The following is a 22,520-nucleotide window of genomic DNA, read 5'->3' as shown; positions in this document are numbered from 1 at the left end:
TACAGGATAAACCCCAGCCTTCCTGCCGTGGCCTACTCAGTCCCAAACTCACCCCTGAGCACCCCCTGCCCCGGGGCGGCAGCACTGAAGCCCCACGCGTGCGATCTCCACCAAACGCAGCGCCCTGGGCCCGCGGCTCAGCCCCGCGGCTGCAGCCTGCTTGCCCCTGCCGGGTGTGAATGCTTCTTTCTTTTCTCCCAGTTAGCTTCTGTGACCCAGGTCAGTGGTCCCTTTGCAGAAGTTTCTTTTAGCTTCCCAGGTTAGAAAGGGGCTCATCTCAGGGCCTTGCCATCTTCCATCTGTCTCCGTCACACTGTCTGATTTCGGCTTGTCCACGTAGCTGTCTTCCCAGAGATCATAACCGTAATCACTGGCTTGATGAATGCTTACCCTGCGTACGCTGCTGTGCTCAGAACTGTGTATGCTTTATCTCGTGTGGATCTAAGTCCTGCGAGCGAGAGCCTACTATTATCCCATTCGCCAAATAAAGAAACTGAGGGCAGAGAGCGTTAAGGAACAGCAGGCATGTGGCACAGCTGACGTTCAAACTCAGATCCCTGTGACTCTGTAGAGTCTCCACACTTACATTCAACCAGCTCCCAGATCTTGTCTGAGCAGAACGCTCCCCAAAGCCTGTGACAAACACAACCCTTGTGAAATCAAAAATCAGAACCGTAGCTGAGGGCGCAGGCCAGCTGCCACTTTCTGATGGTCAAAGAAGAAAACACAAGAAAAAGCCAAAGAGAAGCAACTTTAAGAAACAAAGCTCAGGAACCTAAACATTACAATAAGCCTCAGAAAAAGACTATATTTTGAAGAACCTGTTATTTAAGCAGTTGTCATTTTGCTGAGCCGAATGTTCAGTTACAGGATATCAGCTGCGTCTCAGAGCTCTGTATAAAATGGACTAAAAACAATGCCATCCAAAAGTGTCCCCAGGCCAGCTCCCTATGGATGCCCAACTCTAAGCAAAAGGTGTGAGTCCTCAGACCTTGAAGATATTCACTGTGGAATCAAAATGGTCTTCCCAAGCTGGGGGGGGGGGGGGGGGCGTCGTGGAGGAGGGGAGGGAAGTCCTCTGAGAAACCCCATATGATGGACGGGACACTGCTACAAACCAGTTCCTGGGGTGAAAAAACAACGTTCCTCCTTATCTTATAGTCTCCTTCCTCCCACCCCCCAACATATGCACTGGAACTCCTCTTCCTGCCACCGTTGTGACGTGGTTCAGCCACTCCCGTCACTGCGTTGCCCCAGGTCTGGCGCCTGCGTTGGCCTCTGTTGCCGCTGACTTGCTGCGGGAAGGCCCCGCCTGCGCTCGCAGCGGCCAGCAGCCAGCATCCATCGGAGCCCCGGTGCCTCAGCAGCCAGCAGGCCGATGGAAGCAGGAGTCAGGGCACATTCCTGTGTGAGACCCCGGGGCCTTTGCTCTGTGCTCCACGTGCCAGGCTACTTACTGGGCAGCCTGTGTCAAAACCCCTACAGTCAGCGATCACGAGCACCCCTTTCCCCAACACTGCTCAGAAGAAGAAAGGGCAGGAGCTTCAGGATCACATTATGAGAGTCGGGAGCTCTTCCACCCAGCAATAGCCGCCACCCCCCTTTCTTGCATTTATTTATAAACCCTTCTCCCTTCATCCTTCCCATATCCTGCCTCTTAGTGATTCTTACATCTACACACTTGGCCCACTTAACACCCTCGCTTCCCAGTGCCTAACATCACCTCCAAGAATCAGCTTGGTAATCAGCTCAGTGCCACCTCAGCCAACTAGTCCCGTGCCCCTGACCCAGGTTATGTCATTACTAACTGCACCGTCTCTGCTTCATTGATACCAAACATCCAAATGACCAGCGTCACAAATGTTCCAGGCTACTCTCTCCAGTGGCCCTGCTTTCACCATTCCCGATCCTCCCGCACGGCCAGATCGTGAGGCCTACGCTCACTGTGCATCACCCTTCTCAGTTTTTAATGTTATGCTCCCTTATTAAAATCAGTCTATGGAATAAACCATCAGTTGGTTGTCCCCCTCTCTCTGCATCACAGAAGTTACCCGGAAGCCCCTAACCTTGGGTTGAACCCGACCTCGGGCCTGCATCCAGCTGAATGGAAGTGACGGAGAGCGTGCAGACGCCTTGGCTGCCCTCGCCTTCAACCGCGACCGCGGCGCTCGGCTGGGCCGCACCCCTGCCTCCTTTCCTGTTGCTCCGTGCTCCGACTCCGTGTGGTAATTCCGCCACAACCCTGCGCTTCTCAGATCTCCGGCACCCCTTCCCACCTCTTCACTCTTAGACGATGGCCTATTTCACTGAGAACACAGAAGCCATCAGAAAACGTCTTACTCCTATGGCCGCCGTTCCCAGGATCTGCCTTTTCTTCCATCCCAGAGAAAACTCTTCCTAGAGGTCAACCCTTCACTTGTCCAGAGGATCCTGTTTCCTCCCACCTGCTTGATCCTTGTAGCTGTTCTATTGCTCTCCTGCTTCAGTGATTTTCAACCTTTTTCATCTCATGGCACACATAAACTAATTACTAAAATTCCGCCGGCACACTAAAAAGGTTTTTTTTTGCCGTTCCGACAAAAAAAAAAAAAATAGGGGTAATTTTTATTCATTCACATCAAACCCTATTGTTGTGTTGGCTGTTATCATATTTTTATTTGTCAATCTAAGGAAAGAGAGGTCCATGCCCTGACTAGTCAGGTGTGGCATGTTTTAAAAATCCTTGCGGCACACCTGTGTGCCACGGCACACCCTTTGAAAATCGCTGCTTTCGGCAGGCATGTTATACACAAACATGCTGAAATAACATGCATCTTAAAAAAAACCTCCCTACCTCCTGCTCCAGCTACTACCTATTTCCTTGCTCCTTTTATAGCAAAATTTCTGTTTTCTGTAATTCTTCTCTTTACTTCTATTTTCTCTTGAACTCTCTTTGGGGCAGATTGTAGTATTGTTCCCAGCTATTGGCTCCTCCTTTCTCTGCAAAGGATTACGTGTCCCTGGTGGTTGCCATGTGACCTGGGGAGCCCCCCACAGGTGGGATACTCATGCGACTCCGTCACCAGGCTTGACCACGTGGCCGGCTTTATCCAGTAGACTCCGAGCAGACTTGGTAGGAGCCATGTCGGAGCAGACGCTTTGAGAGGCACGCCAAGCTGCCGTCAGCAACCTCGCCCTGCCCCTAGGCCGCAGGAGCTACTCCTTCAGCCTGGGTTATGAATGAGAAGTTATAAGCCGCATGCCCAGGGCTGCCCATGGACAACAGGAACGCATTGCTGCCTGACAAGTCCTGAGAGTTGGTAGTTGATTCTTACTGCAGCCTTGGCAAAGTCTGACTTTCCAAGCAAGCTTCTGTGGAAAGCCTGCGCTCTGAAAGCCGCTTTCCTGTTACCAAATCCACTGACCACTGATCAGTCTCCTGCTTACCGAACCGTGGGCCATGCCATCCTGCTTAGAACACTTTCCTGCCTCGGTATCGAAGACTCACTTTCTGTGTTTTCTTCCCACTTCACCAGCCCCTCTGTTCATCGTCTTTCCTGGTTCCTTCTCTTCTTCTTGAGATCTAAGTGTTGAAATCCTAGAACATCTCTCTTCTCTACCATTTTCTCCCTAGGTAATCTGCCCTGTCTGTGTCCTTGATACTAAAGCTGATGTTTCTAGCCTCTATTTTTCCCCTGAACTCCAGGCTTGAGTAAGTAATTTCTTACTCAGCATCTCCGCTTGCATATCCAAAGCAGGACTCTTAATTACCTCCAACCACACTCTTCCCCATCTCAGCAGCCATCACCACCTCACACCGGGTGCTCCCTTTCCTTCACATTCCGCACCCAGTGCTTCCGAGCTCCAGCACTCACATCACTGTCACTCTGATCTAATCCTGGAGTATCTCTTGCCTGGTCCCTCCTGTTTCTACTTCTGCCACCTGGCACTACTGCCACACACTAAGCAGCCAAAATAGTTCATTGTTTTGTAAGGTAAGTTAGATCCCATGAGTGCCCTTGCTCAAAACCCTGTCAGAATTTCCCATAATTCTTCAGGGAAACGCCAAAGCCCTATTCACGGATGCTAAGGCCCTACAAGTTCTAGGCCCTGGCTGTCTTTCCAACTTTGTCTTCTGTCACTTATCCCCCTTGCTCATCCACTCCGGTCAAACTGACCTTCTTGGTATTGCTGAAACTCACTGCACTTCCCCATCTCGGGCCTTTGCACGTGCTGTTCCCTCTGCCTAGAACACAATCTTTCCCTTGGTGTCCTCTCACTGGCTTCCTCACGTCACTCAGTTTTTGCTCAAATGTCTCCTGTTCTAAACCATCCTATTTACTTAGCCACCCACTCTCTATTATATCTTATTCCCCGATCTATGTTCTTTCTAGCACTTAGCACTGATAAGAGACAGTATAGTTTAGTAGTTAAGAGCAGGCTCCCTGGCTTGGGCAATTAACCTCTCTGTGCATCAACTTTCCCATCTGTAAAATGGAGATCAGAGAGTAACAGCGCTTATCCTGTAAAGCTCTAACAAAGCTTAAATGAGTTAATACCTGTAAGATACTTAGAAACACGGTAGGATGCAATGGTCACTGGTTATTTTTACCTGACATGGAATTCTCTAAGTGTACATTGCTGTTTCCCCATAGAGCGGGAACTTAATATTTCTGTCTCACTGCTGTGTCCCAGCACCCAGAAGGTGCAGAAACTGTGTTGATGGAACCTCCTCTGCAAACTTGTCTTAAGAACCTATACTTCATTTTGTGCACTGCTTTTTAAAAAAAAATCATATTTGTATTGGATTTTATTTCATCTTCCCCACCTCCCCTCATCAGTATTAGTTTCTGATTAATTTGAATTGATCTTTAATTGCCAACTTTTCTGTTGAAAGTTTCCTCCCTCTTTCTCTCAGTATTAAGCAAGATAAAATCAGAAAAACTGATAAAGATTCCTGACTTGAAAATAATCATTCTCTAATTTGTCTGTGTATGAAAGTTTCAGTCTTCTCCTATTGGATTTACATAAAATGATTATATCACTATTTGGATTAATATTGTGTAACCCGGCTGGGGTCACTGAAAGTAAATGTCAGACTTAAAATGATGACTCATGAGTTCCTGAATCCCAGTTACAACCTGATCTATACAGTTACACGCTGCTTAACGGCGGGCTGTGTTCTGAGAAATGCACCATCGGGCAATTCCGTCACTGTGCAAACGTTACAGAGGGCACTCCCCCAAACCTAGACGGCGTAGCCTGCTCCGCACCCAGGCTGCATGGCACAGCCTGTTGCCCCTGGGCTAGAAACCTGTGCAGCCTGTGACTGTACAAAACAGTATGAGATGCGATCAAGCACGAGAGGAAATGATGCCACCAAGAGACACGGAAACAGGAGATGCACGAGGCTGCTGCCGTGTAAAACAGCAAACGGTTTTACAGCAAACTATTATTTTTTATAAGGAGGAAGAGTGCACTCTAAAATAACGATAAAAAGTATAGTGTAGTAATTACATAAACCAGTAGCATAGTTGTTTATTTTCATTATCCAGTTTTATGTACTGTGCGTAATTGTATGCGCTATGCTTTTATGCGACTGGCAGTGCAGCGGGCTCGCTTTTTCCAGCATCACCACAAACACGTGAGTACTGTGCTGCACTAGGACATTACGATGGCTATGACGTCACCAGGTACAGGAATTTTTGGCTCCATTATAATCTTATGAGAGCAGCATCATATATACTGTCCATCGTTGACCGAAATATAATTATGCGGCACATGACTGTAACAAGCAAAAATCCCTTATATAGCATTCGGTGTGCACGAAAGCAATCTTTGCAAAGCAATGATTTAATCTTTGGTACTACTCTAAAAGATAAGGCGAGGCCCTCGTTGTCAAACACAATTCACAGGGAGGAGAAGGGTCCTGCCCTAGGTCATTTGAAGCAGGGCACGGTGCCAGGAAGGAGCTGTTTATCACCACTGGCCTCCAGTGGAAGCTCCCCAAAGACAGGGGCCACGGAGAAGCTTCGGGTGTGCTGTGAGTCACGCCCCACACTATGCAGCTGGGACCCGCTCTCCTCTTTCATGGAACCTTCGAACCAGGAGCCGTTAAATTCTGAAGGACCTCAGAAATCATTCTGGCTACACGCAGCCTGCTTTTCCATTAGGGGCCTGGGTGTACTAGCCGAGGTCCTGCTCGCTGTTGTAATGGATAAGCCCTCCCAGCGTAATGCAGGGAGCCAAGCTTCTTTCGCCCACGGCTCCACCATCTCCTGTGTGTGGCTTCTAGGGCTGCCGAGGGACAGGGCAGAGCAAGGAGGTCACGGGTGGGAGGTTCTGAGCAGCCGGGGCTGGGAGCTGCACACGTCACTCCCCCCCACATCTCCCTGCCAACGCCCTAACTTCAGAGGGGCTTGGAAATGCAGTCTAGCTGTTAACCCAAAGGAAGACAACATGTGGCTGGTGAACAGCTAGTGGCAGCCACACCAGGCCAGTCACGTAACTTCCCTGAGCCACCCACCCAGCGCAGGCAGCAGGGAGCAGGGCGAGGCTGTGCCCGGGACCTGTTGCTCAACGTGAAGATCTGCTGACTGTCCTCACCTTTCTCCCGCTCGCCTCTGTGTACCAGCCTCATGAGACAAGTTGCTACTATTTCTAAGCTCACGTCGTCCTTGGCTTTAATTCCCTGAGCTGTGAAAAACAAAAAAGAAGGAAAGGGAAACATTAGCTGTCAGTTTTCCAGGTGAAAGAGCACCTGAGGGGAGAGATTATTAGGAATAGAAAAGAGAAAGCTGTCCTCTTGGAAGTGTCTGGCATCCTACCCCCAGCTGCAACCAGCTCTGATGTTTCTCCCAACAGTCTCAGGGAATAGAATATTAGAACCGAAAGGACCTCAGAAATAGCCAAAACAGAGGGAAGAAGCTGCCACTCGTTAATCTGCCATGGAGCCTTAGGCAATACCCCTGGGCCTCTCAACTAAACGAGTTAGAACAATGCCTCACACCAGGTTGTCGTAAAGGTTCAATGTGACACTGTAGACAAAATTAGCTGACCTAAGACCTGGAATACAGAGGGCCCTCAATCAACGCTAGTCAGCTTTGAACCTGACGAGCTCTGTGCTGCCATACTATAGAAAGTTCTGACCAGGCGAGGCTAGCTTGGCGCCTAGGCTAGGGCCCAGGTCTGTTGAATGGCCCATGTGCAGTATGTAGGGAGCCAGGGTCACCTGGAGAGGTTCAGGAGTGCCTGCCGGGAATGAGAGCGAAGGCCAGGGCTACACCTGCCATCACACACTTGATTGTTATGCCAGAGCTAGCAGCATACCTGGGGTTCCCCCCTCCCCAAACCACAGTTCCTCCCTCTGTTCAACATACCCTAAGCCAGGAGCCCCTTACCCACCCGCCCCCACCAAGCATCTCAGGCCCCATCGTGAAACCCACCCAATCACAGACCAATTCCCATTGGCACTTCCGTGTCCTTGCTACGTGACTTTGGGTATTTAATAAATGGTAGGTATTATTTCTATTATTGAGTTCATTATTATTTGCAGGGCACACTGATGTTACCTCCCTCTGAGGGTCTTCACTGCCTCTGAAAACACATACTACCCATGACCAAGACACAAAGATGTATTGTCTCACAAGAGGAAGGCGAGTCTATTCGCACAGGGTGTCCCTGAGCCTCAGATCCAGCCAGACTCACAGTACACTCTCTCCCACTGTCCCCAAGGTGTGGAACGATGCTGAGATATCTCTCCTGGTAGAGGTCTCCAGTGTTCTGATGAGTGAGATCCTGGACCAGGAGAAAAGGGGCCTGAAAGCTGGTGATAAGATTATTGGCTCTGGCGCTGGGATTTATGAAGTTCTAAGTGGTGGTGAGAAAGAGAAGACGTCATGGAGCTCAGGCCCGCGAGCCCGGTGCTGCCTGCGGTGTCAAGACCCACAGGGGCATTTCTGCACAGCCCTGCACCGGCAGGCTCCGGGAGGCGGCCGCCAGGGCACTGCAGTCCAAGGCTCCATGCTCTCCATGCCTGATCAGTCGCCCCATCCTTGACCCAGTCAATGGCCTGAGCTGTCATGTGTTCCCAAGGTCCTTACCACTCATGCCCACCGCCCCAGAGAAGATGTAATGGATTTTTCTTTCAGATTCCCATAGCATTTGTACACACCCTGTTATTATGAAGAACCAGTTACACTGTAACTCTCCACTCCCTTGTCTCTGTCCACACTGGGGTCAGGTATCAGGTGTTACTCCACATCTGTAGTAAGCAGGTGTTCAATAAATGTTTGCTGACCAACAACTGGCCTCTTTTGCCAGACACTCAAGCTCCTGACCCCTGACTCTCAGGGGGAACTGGATCCCTGTTGACCTGACTTCCAGACACACCCAGTGTTTTCCTGGGCCAGCCATTCTGACATCAAGAACTTGCTGTGCTCTTCAACTGTGAGAGTGCCTTCCCTAGTCCTACTTGGCTCCCCACCTCCACATCTGAGCCCTACCATTGCAGGCTCAACCTTCCCACGGCCCCAGTCCACACAGCCTGGAGCCAGGCTGGCCCCAGGCAGCAGGGACCTATCGGACAGGCAGCGGGCTTGGCATGAAAAGGGCAGGGGTTCACCCTGGCTGGGTGGCTCAGTTGGTTGGAGTGTTGTCCTGTACACCAGAAGGTGGCAGGTTTGATTCCCAGTCAGGGCACATACCAAGGTTGCAGGTTTGATCCTGGGTCAGGGAGCATCCCAGAGGCAACTGATGGATGTTTCTCTCTCATGGTGATGTTTCTCCCTCTCTCACTCTTTCTTCCTTTCTCTCTCTCTTAAAAAAAAAAAAAACAAAAACAAAAATCATTAAAAAAACATCCTTGTGTGAAGATTAAAAAAAAATAAGAGGTCAGAGGTCCACCCCAAGTTCCCCAACTCAGGAATAATGCCATTTTTCATAAATCACCTGCCTTGGTCACTCCTCAGCTTGTCCAACTATATATAAATGGATGAAATGATACCAAACTCGGAGCAGAAATCAGGAATGAAAGTGAGGCTGGAGGCACCTTGACAAACCGTGTTTGTTCAGTCAGCTCTGCCTTTGACCACGGCAGAGAGCCAAAAATCACGTAGACAGTTCACCTACACCAATGTTTGGGTAAGGCTGCCTCCAGGTGCTCCCTCTACCCCGGATGACACCTCGGTCCAGGGAAGGGACTGTTGGCAGTGGGCCTCTGACATTGACATTCCTCAGGGTGCAGAAATGCCCACAAGTGGGCTATGCAGGGAGCAAAGGAAGGTGGAGGTATTTCTTTGGCATTGTCAAATAAGTGGATCAGCAAAATGGGAAGTGGCAGCGAGCAGAGACTGTCTGTGTTTTTTCAAGCTTGTGATCGCATCTCACATGCTCTGCTGAGCCGGTGAACAAAGCAGCCCTCAGAAAACTGGTGCTCAGTGTGGGCGGCACTCAGCCAGCCCCTCGGCAGCCCTGGCAGCCCCAGCTCTGCTCCACTCGCTCACCAGTGAACGTGACCTCCCAGGAGTGAGTCCCTCACCGGCTTCGGTGTCCTTGGGACTCCTGCTGCACACCTTTTCAGTTCAATATTTACTGAACACTTATTAAGGCCAAGCATGACCCTGATCCCTTTGATAGCCACAGAAAAGAAAAACCCACCTCTCAGCACTCAATGACCTCCCGGTCAGGAGAAATAGTTGAGAGTTTTCTTACCCAACACTTCCAGTAGGTCACTCTCCTGCTCAAGAACTTGCAATAGCTCCCTATCGCTTTGGTATCAAGAACAAACTCCTCTGCCTGACATCGAAGCACCCATCCCCAACCAAGGCCCACCTTATGTTGCTAACTGTAGCCTAAACCCTCCACCCCTGCAGGTAAAATGTAATTGTGCCAGGCCCTTCCTGTCTTCATTAGGTGGGCTGTAACTTCTGTGATTCCTGTTACTTCTAAACTCCAGCTCACTGAGAGTGAGCCACAGTCTGCACTAAGTCCTGCTCTAATTGCTTCAAGCAGTCTCTCTTCCTCTCTCTCACTAGATTATAAGGTCCTGAAGGGCAAGAGACTATTCAATTAAGCTCAGTTCAACAAATATTTATTGAACACCTACCATTATCCCCTGACTGTATTTGTTGATGTGTTGACTGACAGGCTGGCCCAGGCTCCTCCAGGCAGACAGGCGGCTTTTATGATAGAGAATTTAAGCTACAACCTTATGCAAATCTCCGCACTGTGCCCTTTTCTTAATGCCCTCAGGGCATCCCTGAAATTTGATGAAAGTACAACCTCGTCTCAGAGCCACCTGGAGAAATAGGAAGCCCTGTCTCCTCCCCTATAAGGCCAAGCGCCCTGAGGGCTCCACCTGACATGGCAGTAACAGGTGTGGTAGTGCCACCTGACCTGTGGGGACCTCATTCCCCCAGAGAAACTGGAGCCGCAGTGTTTGTTTCCTCTGGGCCGGAGGATGAGCCCCTGGCAGGGCAGTAGCCTCCTCACGAAGACTGCTCCATCCTGTTCCACTGCCTCCAAGCTGCTGCAGACCCAGCCCCTTTTCCAGGGCAGAAGCCTCGGGTGTTCCCTGTGTGTTGGTTCCGTTTCTCCTCTCAGCACCCTACCCCCAGCCCTTCCTCCCTTCCAGAGGGAGAGGAAAAGCGGCTGGATTCCAGCTGCTCACTTTTTTGCATGTTGGACTATTGCCATCTAGTGGCCGAGTGGCAAAAACCACACTCTGCTCTAACCCCCAGAAAGCCCCTTCCTCCTCTCTTTGAAAGAGGGGAGAAAAGCGCTCTCCTTTTCAAGCCCCAGAGGTCTTAAAAACTACAAAGGCCGCCAGGAGCTCCAGCATTCTCAGGAAATTACTTGAACACCTGCCAACGTGTGGATCGGGCCCTCTCTGGGGTGCTAGCCTGGGCAGAAGGCTTTCTCCAAGCTAACTGCAGAGTCGCAAGACAGGGAGAGGGAGGCAGGGAGAGAGAGGGAGGAGGCAGGGGCAGGGGCAGGGGCGGGGGCAGGGGCGAGGCAGAGGCAGAGATCACAGGCCCAGGGCCTGAGCCACAGAAAGCCAGGCTGAGATGCACAGATGCCAGGCTAGTGAGGGGAGGGTGTGCCAGAGACGCCCCAACCCCATAGCAGTTGAATTATCTGCAGGGTCCGAAATGAGGAACCTGAACCTTCACCGGGGCTCTGGCCTGGCAGACAGCAAGGACGCCATGGGGCAGCCCCCTGCCTTCCCCTGGTGCGTGGGTGAGCTCCTTGGTTCTCCAAGTGCACATTCCTGGCTTCACAGGGACACTGGTCACCTGCGGGGCTCCCCTGCTCCTGGAGGTGGCCCACCCTTTTTCTCACTGACATCCCTCCATCCCTGACTCCACCCTCCATCTTTCTGTCACCAAAGTAGCTCTCAGTGAACAAAATATCCACCTGGGCTGAGAGCAAGGCAGACAGGACTCCGGCAGCCCCTCTCCTCCCACCCCCAGGACCATGGTGGCTTCAGCTCCCAGCCAGCAGTCCCTTCCCCTCATGCCCGCTCCTCTAACTCTCCTCTCCCCACCCCTGCCTTCAAGCGTCCTTGCTCCATTCAGAAGAAATATCTTCTCGCTGGAGGAAATGAAAATAAAAATGCAGCCCGGCAGGGTGGTGCCCCTTGCCTCTCCCGAGAGGGGCTGCGGTCCCCGCGCCCTGCCTGGGAGGCCCCTGCCTTCAGTGAGACCCGCCGAGGTGATGAGGGCTATTAAGCAAATTCATTATTGACTATTTCACATTAGATTCCATTTTTTTCCCCTTTGATGCCAACACAACTAATAAAAATGCACTTTATCTTCTTGGATTTATGGGCTCGTAAAGCTGCTTTCATGTACCTCCGGGAATTGGGATAAGGGAGAATTAAACATCTCAGCGAAAGCTCGCTCAGGTGAGGGGGGGGAGCCGCCGGAGGGGTGGGGGAGAGTGAGTCAAGGACAGGAAATAAACTGAAGTAAAAACCTGGCAAAAATATGGCTTTAATATATTGTAAAAGAATAAAAACCTCATAAAAAGTTATCACCAGACATGAGGAGTTCGTAATGCCGCCTATTGTGGATTCTGGGAGGAACTTTCTGGGAGATGAGAGTCATTAAGTAAAAGTGAGCCCGGAGCCAGCAGGGAGAGGCAGGGAGGAGCCAGCAAAGAGCCACACACAGGGTCAGCCGGCAGGACAAGCTGCCACCCTCGGTCCTGTGACAAGGGACAGCCTCCCACAGGCGGTGGGAGATGGCTGGACCCAGTGCCTGGGGCGGGAGCTGGTCCTGGCCTCTGCCCAGCAGCCATGAGGCTCGGGCTGAATCTCTTAATCTCTTGGTTTTCTTTTTGCTTCTCTGCTAAAAGCAGAGACAAAAGCCCCTGGCTACCTTCTTCCCCAAGTCATTGCAAGAACCAGATGGCACAGGGCAAGGCACGGAGCTTTCTTAGAGTCAACCAAGAAATTTAAAAGCCACTCCTGTCATTTCTTTTCCTTCATCCCCAAAGTCAGTTATCAACAATCTTGTCATTTCTACCTCAAAAATCTCCCCCCTCCTCTTCCATTTCTCCACCTCCAGCTGCCAGGTGCAAGCCACTGTCACCGCTCACCTACGACAGCTTCCTAGTCAGCATCTGCCAAGTTCACTCTCCGCACAGCGGCTGGAATGATCTTGTAAAAATATAAACCATGTGGTCTTCCCTGCTTGAAGCTCTTCGGGGGCTTCCCACTGAATTCAGGACCAAGTTCAGAAGCTGAACCTCATCTGGAAGGCCCCGTCTCGCCAGGCCTATGCTTCCAGACGCACTCCTCACACCGGCCTGCTTTCTGTTCCTCTGCCACGCTGGCCTTGTCCCGCCCCTGGGCCTAGTCTTTATGTAGAGAGCTCTCCCCCACTCTTTCCATGGTCACCTGCCTCTCTGGATTAACCTCAACTCAGGTGTCGCTTGGACTTCCACCAAATGTAAGCCACCTGCATTCTGACTATGCTTTTCCTAGGCCACAATCGAGGTACAACTGACATCACAATTTGAGTGACATATTTACCTGTGTATTTAAATTTCACGACTCTCCTACTAAATGGTAACTCTTTGAGGACAAAGAGTATGCCTATTTGAAGGCCAGTTTGGCCAAAGATAGTAAGAGGGAGCTTGGTAAGAAACGAGGCCAACTTCTGCAGGCCCTTCTGGGTCATGATAAAGATTTTTTATTTATCCTACATGCTAAGGGAAGCTGTTGAGGTGTTTTAATTAGTGGCTGTGAGGTGTTTTAGAGCAAACGTAGAAATGGGGAAAACACTTGGAACGCTTTTGCAGCTGGTGAGAAGTCTTGGACTAACATGCTGGTGTTGGAGGCGGGCTATCATTTTGGAGAGTGAATCCACATGGTTTGGGACCACTTTGGATGAGATATTTTCACTGTCTTACAAAGTGAATGTATAATAAAGAAGATCCAACAACCTTTATTTCCCTGATACACATCAATGTTTGTAGACGCCCATAACAATTCTTCCTAATGACCCCCCTTATTCATCGCGTAGGGTTTATGTTCCTTTTCTTGTGCCAAAGAATTATTAGTGATCCAAAGTGCCTTGATAACCAGTAGGTACATTTCCCCTTTCTGTTCAGTCCAGCTTTGTTCTAAGTAGTTCAGAATTCCCCGCCTCACTTTCTTGCGTTTGAATCCTGTTTTAACCACAATCCTTAAAAGTGCTGCGTTGTAGTAGATGGAAACAGTGCTGCTGGGCTCCTGGAACTAGCTGGGTCCCTGAGAACCTGTGTGATTTGAGAGAAGTGGCACCCCCACCTCTTAGAGCCATGCAGATCCCAGTTCCTCTGGGCCTTTCATTCATCCAGCACCATTATCGAGGACCTACTATGTGCCAGATGCTTTCCAGGTGTTAGCACCAGAATGATAAATGACAAAGAAAGCACCTTTGTAGATGAAATGCTTTGAAAAGCTAAAAACTGTGTGTAAGCATGGGGTGTCACTGCAGCAACCTCAGGACAGGGGAAGCAGGGACAATCTCAGCATTTCAGACCAGGGACTCCAGTCTCCAGAGAGCACTCGTGTGAGCGACTGACTATTCCCTTACCTTGTCCTCGTTCCACTCGTGGAGAAGTCATGGTTTGAGGGAATTTTCCTGGCAATCAGCTCATGCATGATTTATAAGTTTATGGTTCTAAGAAGCATCTGAGTGTCGGGGCATAGATCTCAGTAATTAATCCTAGGAGGTCCCTAATGACAGAGGAGACTGTGCTGTGTGGAAGTTGCTTTAATACTAAACAGCTTGTGTTATCTAACAAATGAGAACATTTCACACCCAATAAATGTCACTTTGATAAGTGCTACTAGCTGTCGTAAATCTGACAACACACATGCAAGACCTCGCCCACACTTGCTCTTTCCCAGCCCAGCTTCTGCAGGTCCTCTCACTCCACGCACTTTGAGGAGCCCACCCCTGTCTCCACAGCCACCCCGAGGCCCTGCAGGGGGACACACAGCCAGCCTCCCCCTGGTACCAACACCACAGAGCCTGCATCCACATGGAAGCTTTGCAGTTGCCTAGCAAATTTGGGCCATTTTAAAGTGCAAAAGTGGATGCATTCAAACAGATAAATAAAGCAAAACAAACTCAAACAAAAAGCCCACGTCCCTGCTTTTTTCTCCGTTCTTGTTCAGGACACATTGGGGACTGCCGGGAGTTGGCTGCGATGATAAAAATCATCCAGCTCATCATCGAAAAGCATTTAAGTGATTAAATGTGTTTTACTGAATCGAGGAGACTGCAAAGATCCCATCTTTCCCCTCCGGGCTAACAGTGGGTCTGTGCTATTTGCTGCATGGAGAAGATGCTGTACATCCCTGCCTCTCAGCTCCATGCGTGGCCCGGAGGAGCGTGGAAGGACGGAGGGTTCTGGGTTCCATCACTCTGTGATGAAGGCAGCAGTCAAATTAAATTTACACAAAACAAAATTGCTAAAAGAGAAAGGCACTTTATGATTCCAACTATACGAGCTACGGAGACAGTAAAAGGATCAGTGGTTGCCAGAGGTTGGAGGGGAGGAGGGAGTGAATAGGTGAAGCACAGGGGTCTGTGGGGAAGTAAAACTCTTCTGTGTGATGCATTTGTCAAAACCCACAGAATGCACAACACAGCCCAGCCGGTGTGGCTCAGTGGTAGAGTGTTGACCCGTGAACCGGAGATCAAGGTTCGATTCCTGGTCAGGGCACATGCCCAGGTTTCAAGCTCAATCCCCAGGTGGGGGTTCACAAGAGGCAGCAAGCAGATCTATGATTCTCTCTCATCAGTGATGTTCCTATCTTTCTCTCCCTCTCCTTTCCTCTCTCTGAAATCAATAAAGATATATTTTAAAAAAAACAAATATATTTAAAAGAAAGTAAAAAGAATGTACAACACAAAGAGTGAACCCTAATGTAACTATGGACTTTGGTTAATAATTATATTGATTATTATTTCATATATATTAGTAAATATTAATTATATCAATATTGACTCATCGGTTGTAGCAAATATACCACACTAATGCAAGATGTTAATAATAAGGGAAATTTGGGAGTGGGGCAAGGAGTTATTATGGAAACTTTCTATACTTTGTGCTCAATTTTTCTGTAAACCTAAAACTGCTCTAAAAATAAATTATATTAATTTAAAGAGAGGGGGTTACTTACGGCTCCTTGGGCTCAAGATCACAAGGCTTCTTGAAAGTACCTCAGTGCTCACCTTTAGCAAGCACTGTCCTCAGTAAGCACAGGATGACATGGTCAAACCAAGCTCTCGTTGACAGTTGATGAGGGGGATCCAGATGGCTCCCAGGGGGCTTTAAGAAGGTCATCTCCCAAACCCACTGACCACTTTCTTTATTGCCTCCCCTTGCTTGAATCTCTTCACACCTGAAGTGTCATATTCCCCTGCTAGAGTGTGAGCTCTAGCATAGCAAAGTGGACTTGGTCTATTTTGTTAATTGCTATATCCCTAGGGTCTGGAACTGTGCCTAGAACATAGTAGTTACTCAACAAATAATTGTAGAATTAATAAATAAGTGAATATAATCACATATCCACCTATTCACGAAATCTCTCTCAAGTTCCTCTGAGTCACCATCCCAGGAGATGTGGAGAAAATGGATACTTATAAAACATGGTGCCTACCTTTAAGGGGTTTATAGTCTATTGGATAGAAGTCATCTAATTTGTAAATAATTACAGTTCTAGGCACTACATGATAATCATTCTAGGAGTCACAGTCTGCCCAGTGTTGTAATGTACCTGTGATTACATAAAGTGTCAGTCACAGTGCCTGGCAAATGGGAGGCTCCACTAGTGTTTAGCAACTCCCCTTTCTTAAAATGCCTAGCAATACATTGACTATCAAACCCTATTCCTCTCTATTTTCATGGCAGAATCCCACCATCTAATGCTACCTATGGGACTATTGGTCCCATCGTTGATATATAACAACTCTTTTTTTTAATTGCAGTCTTGCAGTTTACAAGCATAAGGTACTTTCACACACACACACACACACACACACACACACACACACATTTGGTACTCCTAGCCCTGGATATTGAGACTGATAGGAAACAGCCTATTTGGGATCTAGAACAATTTCAAGAATGGAAGGAGAATTAAGATTTGCAGGGTGACTGGGAGTGCTTCATGCAGTGATCTGGTATTTCCCTCCCAAAGGGGTGCTAGAAGAAAGGTGCTATCTCCAAACCGCTGAAGAGGAAACTAAATATCTGAAGGAATATGACACTTTGAGCTAATAAGAATCTGAGTGGTGGTTAAAATCCATCCAGGTCACTCTGATTCCAAACACCAGATTCTTTCCAGAGGCCAATTTATTGGGAAAATCTAGTAGCCCTAAAATCTAAAGGTTCCAGGAGTTCTGTTGTGGATGGAGAATTAGAATTTGAATTTCACACCAAAGGCCAATTTGATAGAATAGTCATGTTTCTCCTTCTTTTCCAACTGATAGGATGTCCCCAATATCCTCCAAGACTGCCCCTAAGTGTTTACTGTGTGCTGAGTATTTCAAATGTATTACCTCATTTAATTTTCTATGATCTTGAAAGTATTAGTATCTCTATTTTACAGAAGAATTAGTTGAGACTTAGAAAAATGAAGTAACTTGCCTAACTTCACACGGTTTAGGAAGAGGCTGAGCTTCATCACCAAAACACTAAAGCCTCTATAGGAAATGACTTTTCTCAAGGTCTCAGGTTTATACTAGCAGTATTAGTCAGAATTAGTCAGTATTAGTCAACTCAGGCTGCCACAACAAGATACCATAGGCTGGCTGGTTTAAACAATCAAAACTTAGAGAGATCCAAGATGGGGGTGAACTAGGTGGATGTTACACTCACCTCTTCCCAGGACCAAACTGGAATTACAGCAAAAATTCAGAACAATCAACCTGAATAACCAACTGAAGGCTAGCGGAACAGAAGTCTTATAACCAAGGATTTACAGAAGAAGCCACATCTAGACTGGTAGGAAGAGCAGACTCAAAAAGGACTGGCCCCACTCCCACGGGCAGCAGCTGATATTCTGAAGGGATATCTCAGTTGCAAAAAGTCCTTGTGAGGAGCGTGGGGTCTCAATCCCATGCTAAGTTTCCCAGCCCAGAGTGTCAGAGCCAGGAAGAGGTGCCCACACAACATCTAGCCATGAAAATCAGTAGGGATTCTGTCTGCCAGAGAGACAGGAGGCTGCTAGAAACACAGGCACCCTCCTAAAGGGCCAATGCACAAAATCTCATTTGCTGCCACTCACCCTGGGCTCTGGCAAAAGGAGGGCAGGTTGGGCTAGGGTTGTGTGAGGAGGGACTTGGGTTTGTGGCTCTGGGGAGAGAGCTGAGGGGACAGCTGACAGGATCCCTGTGCTGAGTCACTCTCTTGAACCACAGATACCATCCTTCTTGGGTGGGGCATTCTCCTCCTTACGCCATCAGCCTGGGGGAACATATTGGCCAATGATATATCTGATAAGGGGTTAATATCCAAAACTTATAAAGAACTTATACAGTTTAACACCAAAAGAACAAAATCCAATTAAAAAATGGACAAAGTACCTAAAAAGACACTTCTCCAGAGAGGACATACAGATGGCCAATAGACATATGAAAAGATGCTCAACATCACTAATCATCAGAGAAATGCAAATTAAAACCACAATGAGATATCACCTCACACCTGTCAGAATGGCTGCCATCAACAAATCAACAAACAAGAGCTATAAAGAATGCAGAGAAGAGGGAACCTTCATGCACTGTTGGTGGAAATGCAGTTTGGTGCAGCCACCATGGAAAACAGTATGGCGTTTCCCCAAAAAATTAAAAATGAAACTGCCTTATGACCCAGTGATTCCACTTCTGGTAATATATCCAAAGAAACCTGAAACATTGATCCATAAGAATATATTCACCTCTATGTTCATTGCAGCATTATTTACAACAGCCAAGATCTGGAAACAGCCCAAGTGCCCATCAGTAGATGAGTGGATAAAAAAGCTCTGGTACAGTTGCACAATGGAATACTTACTCAGCCATTAAAAAAATAAATAAAAGGGGGAAATATTACTTTTTTGCAACAGCGTGGATGGACCTGGAGAGTATTATGCCAAGTGAAATAAGCCAGTCAGAGAAAGACAAATACCATATGATTTCACTTATTTGGAATCTAATGAACAAAATAACAAACAAACAAAATAGATACAGACTCATAGATATAAAAAACAGACTAACAGCTGTTAGAGGGGAGGGATTTGGGGGCGGAGTGAAAAGGCAAAGGGATTAAACAAACAAACAAAAACTCATAGACAGACAACAGTTTGGTGATCAGCAGCTGGAAAGAGGGCTGGAGGCAGATAGAAGACAGTAAAGGGGCGATAAATGGTGATGGAAGGAGACTTGATTTTGGGTGGTGAACACATAATACAATATACAAATGATGTAGTATAGGATTGTACACCTGAAACCTATATAATTTTATTAACCAATGTCATCCCAATAAATTCAATAAAAAAAAAATTTTTTATTTTTAATTAGAAAAAAAATACAATCAAAATTTATTTTCTCACCATTTTGGAGGCTGGAGTTCCAAGATCAGAGTTCCAGTATGGTCAAGTTTCATCATGAGGGCCTGCTGAGGACTGAATGTTTGTCTTTCCCCCAAATTCACATGTTGAAACTCTAATCCCCAAGGTGATATTTGGAGATGGGGTCTTTGGGGAGTAATGAGGCCATGGGGGTGAAGGACTCCTAATGACATTAGGGATGCGAGAGGGCTTGCTTCCTCTCTCTGCTCTCCACCATGTGAGGATGTGAGGAGACGACGACCTATGCAACAGAAAGTGAGATGCTGAGTCTGTCAGCACCCGGATCTCAGACCTCCAATCTCCAGAGCTGTGAGCAATACATTTCTGCGGTTTAGGCCACCTGCCTATATTATTTTTGCTATAGCAGCCCAAAGTGACTAACACAGGACCCTACCCTCATGACTTCATCTAACTCTAATTACCTCCCAAAGGCCCATCTCCAAAAACCAACACATTAGGGGGTTAAGGCTTCAACACATGAATTTTGAGGGGACACAATTCAGTCTACAGCACCTTCCCTTGGCTTAATCTCAGTATCCCTCATTGCAAAACCAGGCCATTTTCTTTCCTTTTGTGGAGCCAAGACTAGCCATTTAAGACGGGCTTAATGTCTTTCCTTTGAGCAGGGCTTAGATCCTGACTCATTACGCATTTTCAGCCTTAGAAGAATCGACTCAAGTTATTAACAGGGGGAGACGATCTCCTCTTATTTCTCTCCTCTTTGTTTATTCCAAAAGGAAAGAGTAACAAGTTCGCTTCTGTTGTTAGAATAACAACGAGGACATTTTCTGGCAGTCAGTTCATAAGGAAATTTGTCTTGTAATTGGAGCTTCAGAAGCTCACCGGCATCGATGGCATCCACACTATAAATTAGCCTCCTCTCTACATTTACAAATTGTATCGTAATTATTGCAGCTAGTAAGCATACAGTCCAGCCAAATTCTTCATTTAAAACTCAGCCATAGCAGGGGCTCCCCATAGCAGGGACACAGCAGGCCCCAGGGTCCTGTGGCATCACATGAAACAGTGCTGTGGGAGAGTCCATACGGCACAGTGTTGACACAGCCACGACAGGCAGGCTTCTCTGTGAACCCACAGAGGCCCTCCCTGCCCTGCTGTTCTCCTGCCAATGGCTTCTGGACCAACTCTGGCTCCTCCAGGCTTCCTCCGTGCAGCAGAACACGCCTGGCCCATCCTCTGCTTTCCCTCCACAAAGGACTGGAACGTAACACCATGCTATCTCTCCAGTCCCAGACCTTGGCTCCCTCAGCCACCCAAAGCTGCCAGCCCCTTCCTTTCTTTCCAGTCCCTGTGACCTCCAAGGGGAGCTGAGGTTCTGAGGCACTGGGAGTGGGTCTGTCTTGCTAAGTGAGGATGCTGGCTCAGATGGCCCTGGGCCTCAGCCATGGTCTGGCAAAAAAACTGAGTGTTGGCAACATGGGGCAAAACACTGTCCCAAAGAAAAGGCATGCGACCAGAAACCCTGCCATAATTCCAGCAGAGTCATCTGGCCCTCAGGCAGGCAGGCCAGGAGCGCTCCTCCTGAACAGGAGTGCTGTAAAGAAACCAAAAGATCATCTTGTCTAGATTTTGCCTTCCACAGAGAAGGAATCTCAGGAAAGAACAGGCCAGGAAGTAACAGTCATGCTCTCCACAGTCGACGGCCAGTGGGCGTCCCCTGAAGTTCACAAAGCCACAGAGGCCAGGCCGGGCAAAGACAGACATGCCGCCCACACACAGACCGGGAGCATCGCACGAATGAGAACCCAGTCCCCTGCCTCTCTCCAAACGGTCCCAAACTTCCTTCCAGGCTGCTGCTTTCTATTGAGAGGTTGGAGTCAGGGCTGGGGAATTGGCTTCCCTGCACTTTCCTCAGGAGCTGAAGTTGCTTTTAGCATGAGGCTTGGGAGGGGCGAGAGTAAAAGTAAGAAAGCAGGTCTTTCCAGAGCCCATTACCACCCCCACCCCCCCACCCCCCCCCCGCCCAATTTTCAAATGGGACTGATTTGGGCTTCATATTATCCTCTCCTCAGTTTCAAACCCCTTAAGCCCCACACAGGCAGCCGTGAAGTTCTTACTAACAAGTGCTCCTCTGGCCCCCTTGTTCACCTTTGAAGGAAGGAGGCTCCTCCTGTGCTGTGTTCCAGCCCATTGCGCGGCCCGAATCTTATCACATAAAGTCCCTACTTTGTTAATAGTTTGAGCACCCTCTGCATTTACAACCTGGGTGATGGAATAAAGATGACCAAGGGTAAGTTCTGGGCTGATGCAAACTGAAACCGCAAAGATATTAGACTGAAAGAGTCGGGGAGAATGTAAGAAAAACCTGCTGCATAAATTGAGGCAGGGCCGCTCTGCCTGGAATTTACCAAAGTGAAACCACACGTGTGAATTTTATTGCTGGCTCACGGCACGGCCCCCACAGCCCCTTTCCTCAAAAGGGCCGTACAATAACCATTGCTCACGTTCCTGAGCTCTTGCCGGGTGGCAGGAACCGCTGAGGGCTTTACGTGCAGCATTTCCTCAGGTCGCCCGGCAGCTGCTGTCCTGCCCGTGGCGCAGAGGAGCTAAGGGGGCTTGGAGACTTTAAGAAACTTGGCCTGGCTCTCCAAGCTTATAAGTGGGAGGCCCAGGATTGGAGAACCCAAGTTATGCTGGCAGGCTGGGCTGCACCCCGACTCAGTGCTCCTGATCTGTTTGCTTTCTCTAAATAAGCCTCCAGCTGGCATGCGGGAGAAAGGGCTGCGGAAGATGCTGCGGGCCTAGGCTCGGCGGCTCCAGCCAACGGAGCAGCAGATCAAAGAGAGGCACTGGCCTGCCATTCAGCTCCAAGCATCAGGCTCTGCTTCTGTCTCATCCTCTCTACTACTTTCCAAGTCAGTGAAAGGGGCTGGTCGGAGGGTCTCCCTTCTGTCCCTAGTGGTTCCCATCTCTGGTAACACTGGAGGAATAGAAGAATGCTATTTGGGCAGGAGCATGGCATGGCCATCTCCCCATTACTGCCCCAATGCCTTCCATTCAGCTGCATATATGAATAAGAATTCTACATCGAAATGAGCAGAGCAGAACAGGAAGAGTTTCTCCTAATTCCCTTATTTAGAAATACTGAAGCGGAGAAAGCTTTCAGGTAACAGGGTTTCTTTCCTTTCACACTCATCGTTGATTAATGTCATGTTTTGCCAGCAGTGGGAGGACACGGCAGGGGAAGCATGAACGAGGAGCTCACGTCTGGGGGTCTGGTGACTCAGCTTCGTTCTCATGGTTACCCTGACGTCAGAGAAGGCCTGGTGGGTGTGAGTAGCCTGAGAGAACAACATTGCCTGCCTAGGACCTCTTAACCTTCTGGGTACATATCCCTACAGTGTCATGGGACTGGCACCTAGCTGATTTCATAGAATAGAGGCAGCCAGGCAGAACAGTTATTGTG

The sequence above is a fragment of the Miniopterus natalensis genome, chromosome 4 (genome assembly GCF_054644295.1).
Source record: "Miniopterus natalensis isolate mMinNat1 chromosome 4, mMinNat1.hap1, whole genome shotgun sequence".
NCBI classification, from domain to species: Eukaryota; Metazoa; Chordata; class Mammalia; order Chiroptera; family Miniopteridae; genus Miniopterus; species Miniopterus natalensis.
Note: the sequence above shows the minus strand (reverse complement) of the source record.